At 47.2% G+C, this 12,320-nt stretch overlaps 1 long non-coding RNA gene across 1 annotated transcript; it reads left to right on the top strand.

The window, feature by feature from the left end:
- The first annotated feature begins 2,883 nt into the window (after nt 1–2,883).
- LOC110309769 lies at nt 2,884–9,026 on the top strand. The gene is made up of 4 exons (XR_002379739.2): nt 2,884–3,200; nt 5,659–5,738; nt 7,130–7,255; nt 8,501–9,026. It is a non-coding gene; the product is annotated as an uncharacterized LOC110309769 (long non-coding RNA).
- Nucleotides 9,027–12,320: the final 3,294 nt, after the last annotated feature.

The raw sequence follows: 12,320 nt of genomic DNA, 5'->3' as shown, positions 1-12,320 counted from the left end.
CTGGTCAAGCAAACAAAACCAGGCATTGGCAAGGAGGGGCTGCTGTGACAGTGGGGCACAGCGAGCAAGTCCCAGGCAAGCATCCATGATGAGCTGGCTTCTCCAGGCTTGCTGGAGCCCACTGTACCTGGCCAACACAGAGACCTAGGGTTTCCAGGCACAAACTCTGATGAGCAGGAACTCCAAAAACCGCTCATATTAGCAGCTTGCTTTGTAAGGTCTAAAATTAGATCATTCCTAAATCAGGCTGAACCTTTAAAAAGAAAAGGCTAGCACTGCGTACACCTATGAAACCCTTAGGATAGCAATCGCATCTGTGGCTGATGTTTGTTTTGGTTTGTTGTGTTATGTTTTGTTTTTGGCAATGACACCAACTCTCATTAAACGCATCACCATTAAGATGCTACTAATGAGGCTGGGCTGGTGAGTTCTCTCTGATGGGGGGACTCACAAAGGCGTCCAAGCCAATGCTTTCTAAACTGTAGGTTGAATTGGCTTGTAAGCTATGAAATCATTTTAACACTCTATAATGAGAAGTTAATTGAAAACTGAAATGGAGCAAAATTAAATTAAAAAAAATTACACTGTATCTCACATAGCAAAGATAAGCCCTTTCTCCTCAGCTTCTCAACCTGTGTGTGTGTGTGTGTGTGTGTGTTACATTGCAGTATGATATCTCTTACTGTGAGTCTTAGTCAAAATTTTTTGAAAGTTTCCCAGTTCATTTTTCATATAGTACTTACTATGCCTCATCTTTCATATCGTATTTTTTAAAACATATCCAGCCAATGCTTAATCATTCCCTATTTCCCTAATTTATGGAATGCCTGTGATATAGGAGGCACTGAGCTAGGTCCTGGGATGATAAAGTGGAATAAAAGCCAGTGTTCAGCGAGGAGACTGGCGGAAGCCAGTGGTTTACTCTGACTGTTTAATGTGAGGAGAGCAAAGGGCAGGGTGGGAAAGCCTACAAACACAGAGCCACCCCCAGAATGTGATGAGCAGGAAAAGACTAGAGAGGACAAGTGAAGAAAGCCACATTCAGAGCCCAGCCTGTGTGGGAAGACACACAACAGAGACTGTCACCAATACAGGACACTAAGAGAATGTAAAGTTACAACTACTATCTCCCGTCTCTGGAAAAAAGCTTCACACATGGTTTCCTAAGGGAAACTCAGGGCAGGATAGAGGTGCCTCTGGCTGGGATGTGTTTTACACGCTGAGCTACTTTGTGTTTGAGTCTTGTGTTACCTTTCTGTTACAAGACCTGGGATAACCACCTTGAAGAGAGAAGAGCTCTCTTTATGGCTCAGGGTTTTAGAGTTTCTATTGCATGATTGATTGGCACCTGTGCTTTGTGCCTGGGGTAAAGCAATGCATGATGACTGAAGCAGGAAGCAGAGCTAATCTGCCCACCTGATGGTCAGGAGGCTGGAGGACTAGGTTCCTATGATCTCCTTCAATGACATAGCTTCAATGACATAAGGACCTCCCAGTAGTCCCCAAAAGATCTCACCAATCCCCGGTAGTTCATCCTGGGGACAAAGCCTCAGAGTTGAAACTAGAGCTGGCATTTACTGTGTATGGGTTAATATGGTCTCCTTCTGAGTGAGTTTGAGTGTCTGTCCTAGCTCCCCATGTAGAGGAAAGTGTGGGTGTGGTAAGATGGAAATGAGAAAGGACTTGGCGGGGTATGTGTCCTGCCGAGAGCCTAAGATACTTGAGGGAGGACAAATGTCACTAAGCTAGGCTATAACCATGGGCCTAGGTCAGATCATGAAAGTCTTTTGAGCCAGGTGGTAACCATACAGATGTGTGTTAAGAATCACACCCGGGGGTGATACACATATGATCTTCAGAAAGTTTGGCCTGAGAGTTCTGTGAACAAGATTGGAAGGGTACAAGTCCCAGATGGAATAGAAGCTTGTGGGAGACACATGGGTATCAGAACTCAGCAAAGTGAATGAAGAAAGAGTGTAGAACGAGTAGCAAGGGTTGGCTTGGGAGTGAATGTTTGGGACATGCAGAGGGTCTCATTCTCCTTAGTCCCCCTGAAAGCATATACTCAGCTCCCCCATTTCTCTAGGAAGATAAAGAGGTACACAATGGAACTCCATCTGAGCCAGCCCAAAGAAAGGCACCATGATACATGTTCGTGAACATAGCTGGGAGGCTCTAAGGATTTCCTAACCAAGCATTTCCCAATCCTGACTCATGTGCAGTTTAATTATCCCGCACCTTCCTGGAGATTAGTTCCAGGAACCCCTGCTCCAGTAGATAGCAGAGTCCATAGCTGCTTAAGTCTCTTACATAAAATGGCTTAGTGTTTTCTTATGATTCATTACATCTTCTCACATGTGCTAAAGGATATCTAGACCCTATCAAGCTTCACACGGTGCAAATACTATTCTGTTGTTATACTTCATCGTTTATGGGATCATGACCAAAAAAAAAAAAAAAAATTATACATGTTCACTGTGGCTGCAATGCTTTGTCCAAATACATTCTGTTGTATTGGTTGATTGGGTCTGTGGGTAAGGAAGCCATAGTTATGGGGTGAGGAGTTAAATGCACAGTTTTCTGTACTATAAATCTCTTTTCATGTAGGCTCGGGATTCCCCTTTAACAGACTTGGAGATGTAGCCACAAGTGAATAACTCTTTTTAGAGGACCTCCAATTCAGAGTTTCATCATGAAGTGGACCATGACGTCCTAAGTCCCAGGTAATCCTGTGAACTCAAGAAAGGAGTTGTTGAAGACTCTGGAACAGAGGATGGGAAGAGTTAAGAAGAGAACATGGTCCCACTGTTTCAAAGTACATTCCAATCTGGGAGTGGGGGAAGAGAGACTGGCGGTCACAATCACTGCCTGTGGAATGTTTGTGAGGGTTACCATGGCTTCCCGGCATTCTGAAAGTGCTTAGCCTGAGAGACCCCACACAATCTTCACAGTTCAGTGGTCTCTGAATTGTCACCATGTAACCTTCTTGCCTGTTATCTGTTTACTCTGGGGATGACTCATGATTAGTCACTAGCCCAGTAACTTTGTAACCTTTCCCCCGGAGAATGTGTCTGGATGTCACAGATCTGTGCCACCTTCAGCTTTCTCTTTTCAGGGCTCAACTTGCTTCCAACAATATCACTAGTTTTTATGAGTGTTATGTGAAGCCGCAATAGACAACATCTCCTCATCTGCCCTAGGTAAATTGTCAGTAATTGACCTAGAGCTCACTGTTTTTCTCATCAGTGGATTCCCACCTCGTCTTCTACCTCTCCAGAGGTTTTCTCCAGGGAGCCCTGCCTTAGTAGCCACCGTTTTGGTTTCTCTTGGGTCACCATTTACTCAATCCAACACCTGGCTGCTACTGGGTGCTGTGTCCTCTTTGAAGACGCATTGGGGCGGGGGGGGGGGGAGACCCAACAGATCTCCAGACAGCAAGCTCTCAGATCTACTCCTCGCACCCTGCCTCTTCAGCAGGCAGGATGGGGTTCTGTCTTCTGCGTGGAGCATGATGGGTGAGAGGAAGCAGAGGCTGGAGAGATGGAGGACCCACAGTTTGAAAGGAGATGAACCCCACAGGACACTTCCACAGAGTGATGCTGGTCAGCCCACCTTGGACCACAGGAAGCTCCCTAAGGAAAAGGTTGGGTGAATTGAGCAGAGAAACAGTTGTCTCAGCAGGGAAGAGCTTTCCTTCAGTTCTCCATGATCCAGAGGATGAGGGTCTGTGTGAGGGGCTTTGAGAAAGAACCTGTGAGGAGGAAGGCGTTTGCTATAGTTAAGTAAGCCATTGACAAATTTTAAGCCAGAAAGGATAGCCCAAGTGGATTTTATTTTCTTCTTTCACTGACCATTTGGAAGCCACTGGCCTAGCAGCCATTGTGAGACTGGGTATGTACGTAGGAGACTCATGATCCCTTCTGTTCTCATTTTATCCCCTTCCCCAATGACTCGTGCTGTGCTCTGAATATCTCTTTATGCCCCAGTATATGTATGTATTTGTGTATGTATAGTATGTGTGTTATATAGCATAATAGATGATACTTTAGCATATTTACTCTCATAGACCCCGAGACACACATTCAGAACCCTGTTTTGTGGAAGAAACCAAGGTTAACAGAAATCTACTAACTTGTCTTTTTTAAAAAGACATCTCATTCATTATGAAACGTTGTTCAACTCCTCTCTCCCCAGTCTATTGTAAACATGAGGGTAACCACTAGTGCAGGTGTCCATTGTGGTCATGGAGCTTGGGACCACCCATGAACTCTCAGAACCAGTTAGAAACAGAACCCAGGCCCCCAACTCCTGGACAGAGCACCTTTGTTCTGCCCTACCTCCAGCCCTGACTGTGCAGGCTCTGGGCCTGCTGCGGATGGAACCTTCTCTGCTGGCATACAGACATCCCTTACAACCAGAGCCCTCATTGCTCTCTCAAGTCCAACCAAATACTTGGAAACAGGCTTTCGAGCTAGATTTCCATCTAGTCAGAAAATCAACATTACAGAGAGCTTAGCGCAGGCTCGGAGCTGGTGGCTCTTCAAAGTCACACAGCTGATTACCAGAAAGGTCCTCTCTCAGTGGAGGTTGCCACATCCCTTGGAAACATACCCTGTGGTGCTTAGAGTGTGGCTCCGTTCATCTAAAAGTGCAGAGAGTATATTTCATTTGGCTTGCTTCTAAAACTAAGCTATTGAATGTATTTCAATAGAAGAGGTGAGAATTTATTTTTAAAAGATTTTGAGCTACAGTCTTTTAGTCATCAGTTTGGCTCAGTAGTAAACTGAGAGAACACTCTTTTTATTTAATTATTTTAAAGTTGTTGTTGTTGTTGTTGAGAGACAGGGTCTCTTGCAGCCCAGCCTGGCCTCAAACTTGCTGTGTAGCTGAGAGTGGCCTGAAACTTCTCATCTTCCTACTTCCACTTCCTTCCCAAAAGCTAGATCATAGTTGTGTTTTATGTGATGTTGGAGATCAAACCCTGGGCACCAAGTATGCTAGGCAAACACTCCACCAACTGACTATACCCCAAGCCCCAGGAGAGAGAGAGCATCTTACTTGCTCACGGTCCCAGGTGTCCCAGGTGTCCCAGGCTTCTCCCTACTCCGGCTGCCTACTCCTGGGCCACTCCAGCCATCACAACCTTCAGCTGTGAAGAGTTCCAGTCAGCAGCTAACCTTCCTTGAGCTTCCTCATGCACCATCCGGTGTGACCTTCACCACAAGCATCAGCCATCTACCTTTGACAGTGGAAGAAACAGACATGATGAAAGAAAACCAATTCCCCAGCGCTGTAGGAACTTGCACAAGAATGGCCCCTCTGCCTGCCTCTAGCTCTACAGTGGGTCCCTTTCACGTGACAACAGAATCTTTTAAGTTTGACCCTGACTCAGAATTGGTCTGACCTCCCTCCTGAGCTTCAACCCCCAATCCCAGTGTCCACTGGGCTCCCCCAGGGCTTTCCCAGAACCATCTCAATCCCAAGCCTCATCCTCCCCCATCCACGCTCAGCTTGCCTGGTAGAACACAGTCATCCTGGCTCCCTTCTTTACCTTCACATCCTACCTAGGCCCATTACCCCTCAAATCTCAGGGCTGCTCCTTCCTTTCAGACAGGCCACAACCTCACATAGCTAATCTCCCAGTTTTCTGTACTACAGTGTCAGTCAGGTATGGCTTCCTACTGAAACCCTTGTCTTCACTCCACCTGGCCCACCTTATCAACACAGGACTTCTAAAGGTGAGTCTGAGCAAATGCTGTCTGTCTGTCTGTCTGTCAGCTCTTTTGGTGGCCCTCAGAGCCTGTTGCCTGCCCTGCTACTGGATTCCTGCGGTGACCAGTTTTGGCCGCAGGACCCTGTTCCCAAACTCAGCAGCGCTATTTTACAGGGCTCTGCTCTTACACTCTTCCTTCTGCGCAGACCTCTGCCCTCTCCCCAGCCCCTCAGTTTAGCTGCTGTGGCCTTCTTGGCTCCAGCTCTCCTCACTGCATTCCACTTACAGTTGTTTGCTTTCCTGTCTTCTTCCAGGCAGCAGAAATTGTCTGAGGGTGGTCAGGGCTACACAGACTATAGAGTAGTTACATAAGAGGAGTGTGTGTGTGTGTGTGTGTGTCTGTATGTCTATATGTCTATGTGCCTGTGATGTGGTGTGGGCATGTGTGGGGAGAGAGAGAGAAAGAGAGAATGTGCATGTCTGTTCCTGTGTGTACATGTATATGTGTATGTATATAAAGACACATTCTTATGTGTGTGGAGGCCAGAGTTCAACTTCAGGTGTTGGTCCTTAGAAACTGTCTACCTTACTTTTTGAGACAAGGTCTCTCCCAGGGTCCTGGGCTCACTAATTCAGCTAGGCTAGCTGGCTGGCTGGTGGGCCTCTGGAGTCTCTCTGTCTCTGCCTCCCCAATGCATGCATCACCACGCCCAGCTTGTGACATGGGTGCTGGGGCTTGAGCTCAGATCATCATGCTTGCTTGGACCAACCCCCAGCCCCCAAAAGAACTCTTTAGATACAGGTGAAGGTGTGATAGTTAATCTCACGTGTCAACTGGACTGAGCTAGAAGATAGCCAGAGAACTGATGAAGAGTTGGTCCTGGGCGTGTCTCTGAGTAGTTTCTGGAAAGAGCTCAGCATCTGGCTGATAAACCTGGTGGTACCATCCAGTCCACTGAGGGTCTGAACAGAACAAAGACATGGTGGAAACAAGTAGTTTGCTCTGTCCTTGAGGGACATATCCACCCTGTCCCAACCTGGGGCTTGTAGTTCCTGCGTCTGGGAACTCGGTGAGAATCACCAACTCTCCCTGTTCTCTAGATAGAAGATGGTGGAGAACTCTGGCATCCCTAATTGTGTGGCCAGTTTCCATTATAAATCACCTCTGAGTATCTTCTATTGGGTGTTTCTCTGAAGAGTCTTAACACAGGCTTGAAAGCCTACTGATCTGTCCCATGTCTGTGAGCCCAGGTCACTCCTGCAGAGCCCATGGCCTTTACTACTGTGCCCACCATAGTCCCTCTGGGGTCCTTCCATTTGGGCATCACCCCAGAGCAGCATCCACTGAGCTGAGACATAGATTCCTCCTCTCACAATCCATCTACTTTATCTAAGGACCTCCCTTTAACCACACAGAGGAAAACAGCTGGAATCTGCTTTTTGACAATGGAGCACAGGCGTCCTAAGGGTACAAGGAGCCACAAGCCATTTACTGTCTCCGATGAAGATGCTTAGTAAATATTTGTGGAGCAGAGGATGAAGGTACTAAAATGTTTCTTCTTAAGATGCAAACAATCTCTGGGAGCGGTTTCTCATGCGAGCAAAGTACCACATCAGGAATTCCAGACATCTGACGTTAGCAGGTTAGGAGACTCCAGAGGGCTAAGGTCTTATCAGCGGTGCCCCTGCGCTCCTTGCCTGGAGTTGTCTGGACCCTGACAAACACTTCAAAGCCTACCACCCTTGCCTCTCCCGGAGTGAAGGAGGTTGTCTTGGTGTTCCATCGCTGTGAAGAGACACGGTGGCCACGGCAGTGCTTATAAAAGAAAGCATTTAGTTCAGGCCTGCTTACCGTTTCAGAGATTCAGTCCCTTTAACCCCATGACAGGGAACATGGCGGCACGCAGCTAGAGAAGTAGCTAGTGTTCTTCAGCCAGTTCTGAGGGAGGGCGGCAGGAAGAGAAAGACCCTGGCCAGGGTCTGGCTTTTGAAACTTCAGTGACCCATTCCCAGGGACATTTCCTTCAATAAGGCCACACCAACAAGGTCACGCCTCCTATCTCTTCCCAGGTAATGCCACTCCCTGATGAGTAAGCATTCAATTACGCTGGAGCCATTCTCATTCAAACCTCCACGGGGTGGAGAGGAAGGTATTTGGGGTGGTCTGAAGGCAGGAAAAACTCCTCATCCAGCCACAATGGAAGCCTGGGATGAGTGTCCTTGCAAACTGGGAGAGGGAGCTCTCTGCATGGACACCCAGACTTGCTGCTGTCAACCAGGGAAGAATCCTATCACACCCAGACATTCCCTTCTCTTGTGGCACCTTTCCTGTTCCTTGTCTTCTCTCCTCCCTCCCCCTCCTTCTCTCCCACCCCAGCTCTCCCTCACCTTCTTCTCTCCCTCCCCTCTAGTCCCTTCTTTATTTCCCTTTCTTTCCTCTTCTGTCCTGTCCACCTGCCTTCCCTTCCTTTCTTCCTCTTTTTCCTCTCCATGCTGCTCCTCTTCTTCTAGACTGTCACACAATGCCTGCTCTCTGCCAGAACGTCAGAGGAGCAGAAGGTGACAGTGCATGAATCCCTGTAAGGAGAGAGGCAGTGTTCGCAGTGCTGCGGGCATTGGTCCCAACACACGTCAAGTTTTCTGGTATGCTCTGGTATTCTGGTTCTCTTTTGGATCCCAGTAGCATTTGGTTGTGTAGGTTTTGCAATTATATTGTGAGTGACGTCTTTGGTTTTCTGTTTACTTCATTGTTGTTGTTTTTTTTTTTGTTGTTTTTGTTTTTTAAAGCACTGACTGGGAGCCCGGGAGATAGCTCAGTCAGTACAGCCATGAAGACATGAATATAATCCTTAGAACCCAGAAGAAAATGCCAGGTGCATGCTTAGAATCCCACTGCGGGGAGGAGGAAACGGAAGATCCCTGGGATAGCTGGCTGGTCAGCCTAGCTTCCTCAGTGAGCCCCAGGCTCAATGCTTCCTGTGGCAAGCTCCCAGGGGCCCCATCTCAAGGGTGCCTCTTCCTCATGACCACCTGTGACCTTCAAAATGACAGCTGCCAAGGATGCTGAAGATGGTCAGCCTGGCTCATCACCAACTCTGGAACTCAGCAGCTGCATCAATGTGGATGGGGGAAAAAAAAAAACGTCTCGGTTACATTGATCTTTGCCAGTGTCTCCTTCAGCACCATACATTGCCACAACCACATCTCCAGTGGTCTCTGGGAACAACATCACTATTTTCAGATCGGTGACAGTTGTGTCAGGTGGTTGAAAATGTCATTAAACCCATTACTGCTTCAAAATTACAGTCATTATTGAAACCTGCTCCTAGACCTTGTTATTTAGTGTGTTAATAAACAAGGATTCCTAGAACCATAAACTTTATTTCTTAAAATATTGTGCTAACTGTATTTCAGAACAAAAGTTCTCTTTTAGTCCTCTGTGTCGTCTCTTTACCTAGAAAATTTGAAGAAGTTATGTGGGTTTCATAGACACCAGGGGGCGGGGCCACAGCAAAAAAAAAAAAAAAAAAAAAAAAAAGGAGCCTTGGCTAAGAAACCTAAGTTTGGGGTTTTGTGGGTGAAAGTTTTCTGTTTTGGGTGCCCAGATTTTTTATTTTTTAAACAAGTCTTGGTAGTGGCCCTTCAGTTCCCTTCCCCAGACATTCAACTGACACTTTAGTATCTATCTACAAACTGCTGAAGCATAGCGCACTCGGCAACCTGTCCGACTCTCTCAGCTGAAAGGAAGGAACCTCCATTCTGAAAAATCAGGGAAAACTCAAATTCAGCTAGCTGCTCATTGCTTTGAAATCCACGGACACTCCCTCCCTAAGGTGTACAGTCTATCAGAATAATTAATGTTTCCGAACCCCCAGAGTTTCCCATCACTCTGTGACTCCCAACCCCTTCTGTCAAAATCCTCCACATTCCTCTGCAGCCTACACCCCCCCCATCATTCCCAGAGGAAGTTAATCCCTTCCCCCCTCTCGCTCTCTCTCTCCTGCCCCTCCCCTGCAGATTTTTGCTCTGTCACTTCCAATTGTCGTTATTCACCCGAGTCTGACTTGCCTCTGGGATCTTGAGCCTTCTGGGTTGTCTAGTGAAGAGGAACGAGCCCCCCCTTCAACCCAGACCCCAGCTCATCCACTCCCGGCTCCCTTTCCTCCAATTCTTAGCAAACAGATTCTTCTCCATAGACAGATTTGCAGCTCCCAGGAGCAAAACTGCTACTCTTTCTCCAAGGCCTCTCTCTCCTCTCCGCCTATGCGGAACTTGATTTTGAGACCTTGCTCTCACACTCCCAAATCCTCCCCGACGGGGCATTTCCTTCTCAGGCCAACTCCGTGTTCACGCTACCCCACCCCCCTCTACTCTGCCACAGACAATGTCCCCTTCTGCTTAGTTCCCCTGCCATCTTTCCACTCGTGGCCTCTTTCAGAAGCTCTTCATGATCCTCAATGTCCAACACCCAGGCCCCAAGGATCCCATCGCCCCTCCATGTCCCCTGGTCTCATAATTCACAACAGCTATCACATGTCAGTGACAAAGAAGTTGTTTGACAGGAGTACCAAGCCATACCCACATTGCTGACCAAGTACCTAAAAGCTATCCTGAGCTAAAATAAGGCAGTGGAGGAAGGACCAAGTGAGCCTGTGCTTCTCCTCTCTTCAATGCTTCTCTTTAACGTGTGCTTCTCCTCTCTTCAACGCTTCTCTTTAATCCAAGTTGGTTTAGAGCTGCCTGTGAGCACATGAGCATGCATAAGTGACGCCACCCCTCTGAGAGTTGTCCCTTTTCAAGGCAGAGGACAGGGTGGAGCTCGGTAGCTCTCCTACTCTTGGTCCTGTTGTGTGTCCCTGTGTGCTGGCCCCGAAGAGCCTTTGAGACAAATCACACACTGTCGTCCTAGGCACCCATGCAGCCCCACTTCCTGGATCTGTGCAGTACTGGCTCATCCAATCCCATCCTGTCCTCTGCCCAGCCTAGAGCACAGTCTCCAGGGCATTAGCTTTGGGAGTTGTCACCTGCATGTAGGCGCTACCAGGAGAACTTCAAAGTTCGGATTTGCTTTTGGGATCACAGGCCATTGCCTTCTGATATCTCCGTCTGTGGATCCTGTAAGTCTCCCTCCTCTGCTTTCCCAACCTTGACTTCTGAGCATCCAGTCCTGCTCAGCTCCAAGTGCTTAGACCAAAGCAGCAAACCAAAAGCCCGCCCGATAGTCACAACAACAGGATCTAAGTTTTCTTCTTTAAGAGGTCAAATCATATGAACCATTATATGATTCAGCCACAAAATTTTAAGGAGCAGCTATTAGGGCTGATGAGATGACTCAGTTGGGCAAAGGTTCTCGTTGCCAAGCCCGATGACCTGAGTAATAAACTCTATTCCCACACAGCAGGAGGGGACCAACCCCCACTGTTGTTCTCTGACCACCAAACGTAGGAATAGCATGCACTCCACCTCAAAATAATTTTTATTTATTTATTTTTAATAAAAAAATAATTAGCTGGTATAATTAGGCTTTTAGAATACAATTTCAAATGCCTGTCTGTAGCAGGTACTGACTGGATGAGTGAGTGGCAAGTAACAACGGTTGATGGTGGAGGCTGCCACCGTGCCTTAGCAAGAGTGGAGGGCTGTGGTGGCTGAATTCTCAGGCCTGGTCCAAGGGAACAGTACTCCTGACTTGGCAGGGGCTGGGGACTGTCAGAGAGAATTAGACTCAAGACAGGAGGAATGCCACAAATTCACGTTAATAAGAGCATATCTGAAAGGCAGATCTGGCCACCGGTCTCGAGATGATCCAAGGACCCCCAGACTGACAGCTGATTGTGGTATTTCCCAAACTGAATTACACATTATGACTTTATCCAGGCAATTCTCGCTGCATAATATTTTTCTAAACGATTAGAAAAATATTTCATCCCCACCACATAGGGAGGCAAGGATTTTGATAACTATGCCAAAGATTACTCTTCTCATGTGTTATTTTCGTTTCTTCCGAGTCAAACTCAAAATTCCCTTAAGGGTCGGGCACATAGCTCAGTTGGTAGAGTACTTGTGCTCAGTTGGTAGAGTACTTGTTTGCTTAGTACCCAGGGAGCCCTGGGATTGATCCTCAGTGCTGCATAAACTAGGTGTGCTGGCACCTGCCTATAATCTCAGCACTCAGGTGGCAGGAGGCAGAAAGAGTTCAAGGTCATCTTTAATATACTCATAAGTCTGAGTACATGAGACCCAGTCTCATTGAAAGGTTTTGCTGTGACAATATTTAAGTCTGGATTGGCTTGTCTTCCTCGACAATGAAACTCCTTGGAAAAACCAGTGGGCATCTCCTTTCTCCCTTTATAGTCAACGCACTGGGTAAACTTCTGTACATGCCCAGTTTTCATTCATTTCGTCCTCTTCCTAACCATTAGGGGCACAGGGACCATCAGAAAGACATCATCTGAAACAGTGGCTCTCAACCTTCCTAATGGTGTGACACCTGAACACAGTTCCTCGTGTTGTGATAATCCCAAGCCCTAAGATTATCTAGTTGCTACTTCATAAGCATAACTTTGCTACTGTTATGAATCATAATGTAAATGTCTGATATGCGGCA

The sequence above is a fragment of the Mus caroli genome, chromosome 14 (assembly GCF_900094665.2).
Source record: "Mus caroli chromosome 14, CAROLI_EIJ_v1.1, whole genome shotgun sequence".
Lineage (NCBI taxonomy): Eukaryota > Metazoa > Chordata > Mammalia > Rodentia > Muridae > Mus > Mus caroli.
The sequence above is the reverse complement of the archived record's forward strand: the minus strand, read 5'-3'. Positions and strand labels throughout refer to the sequence as shown.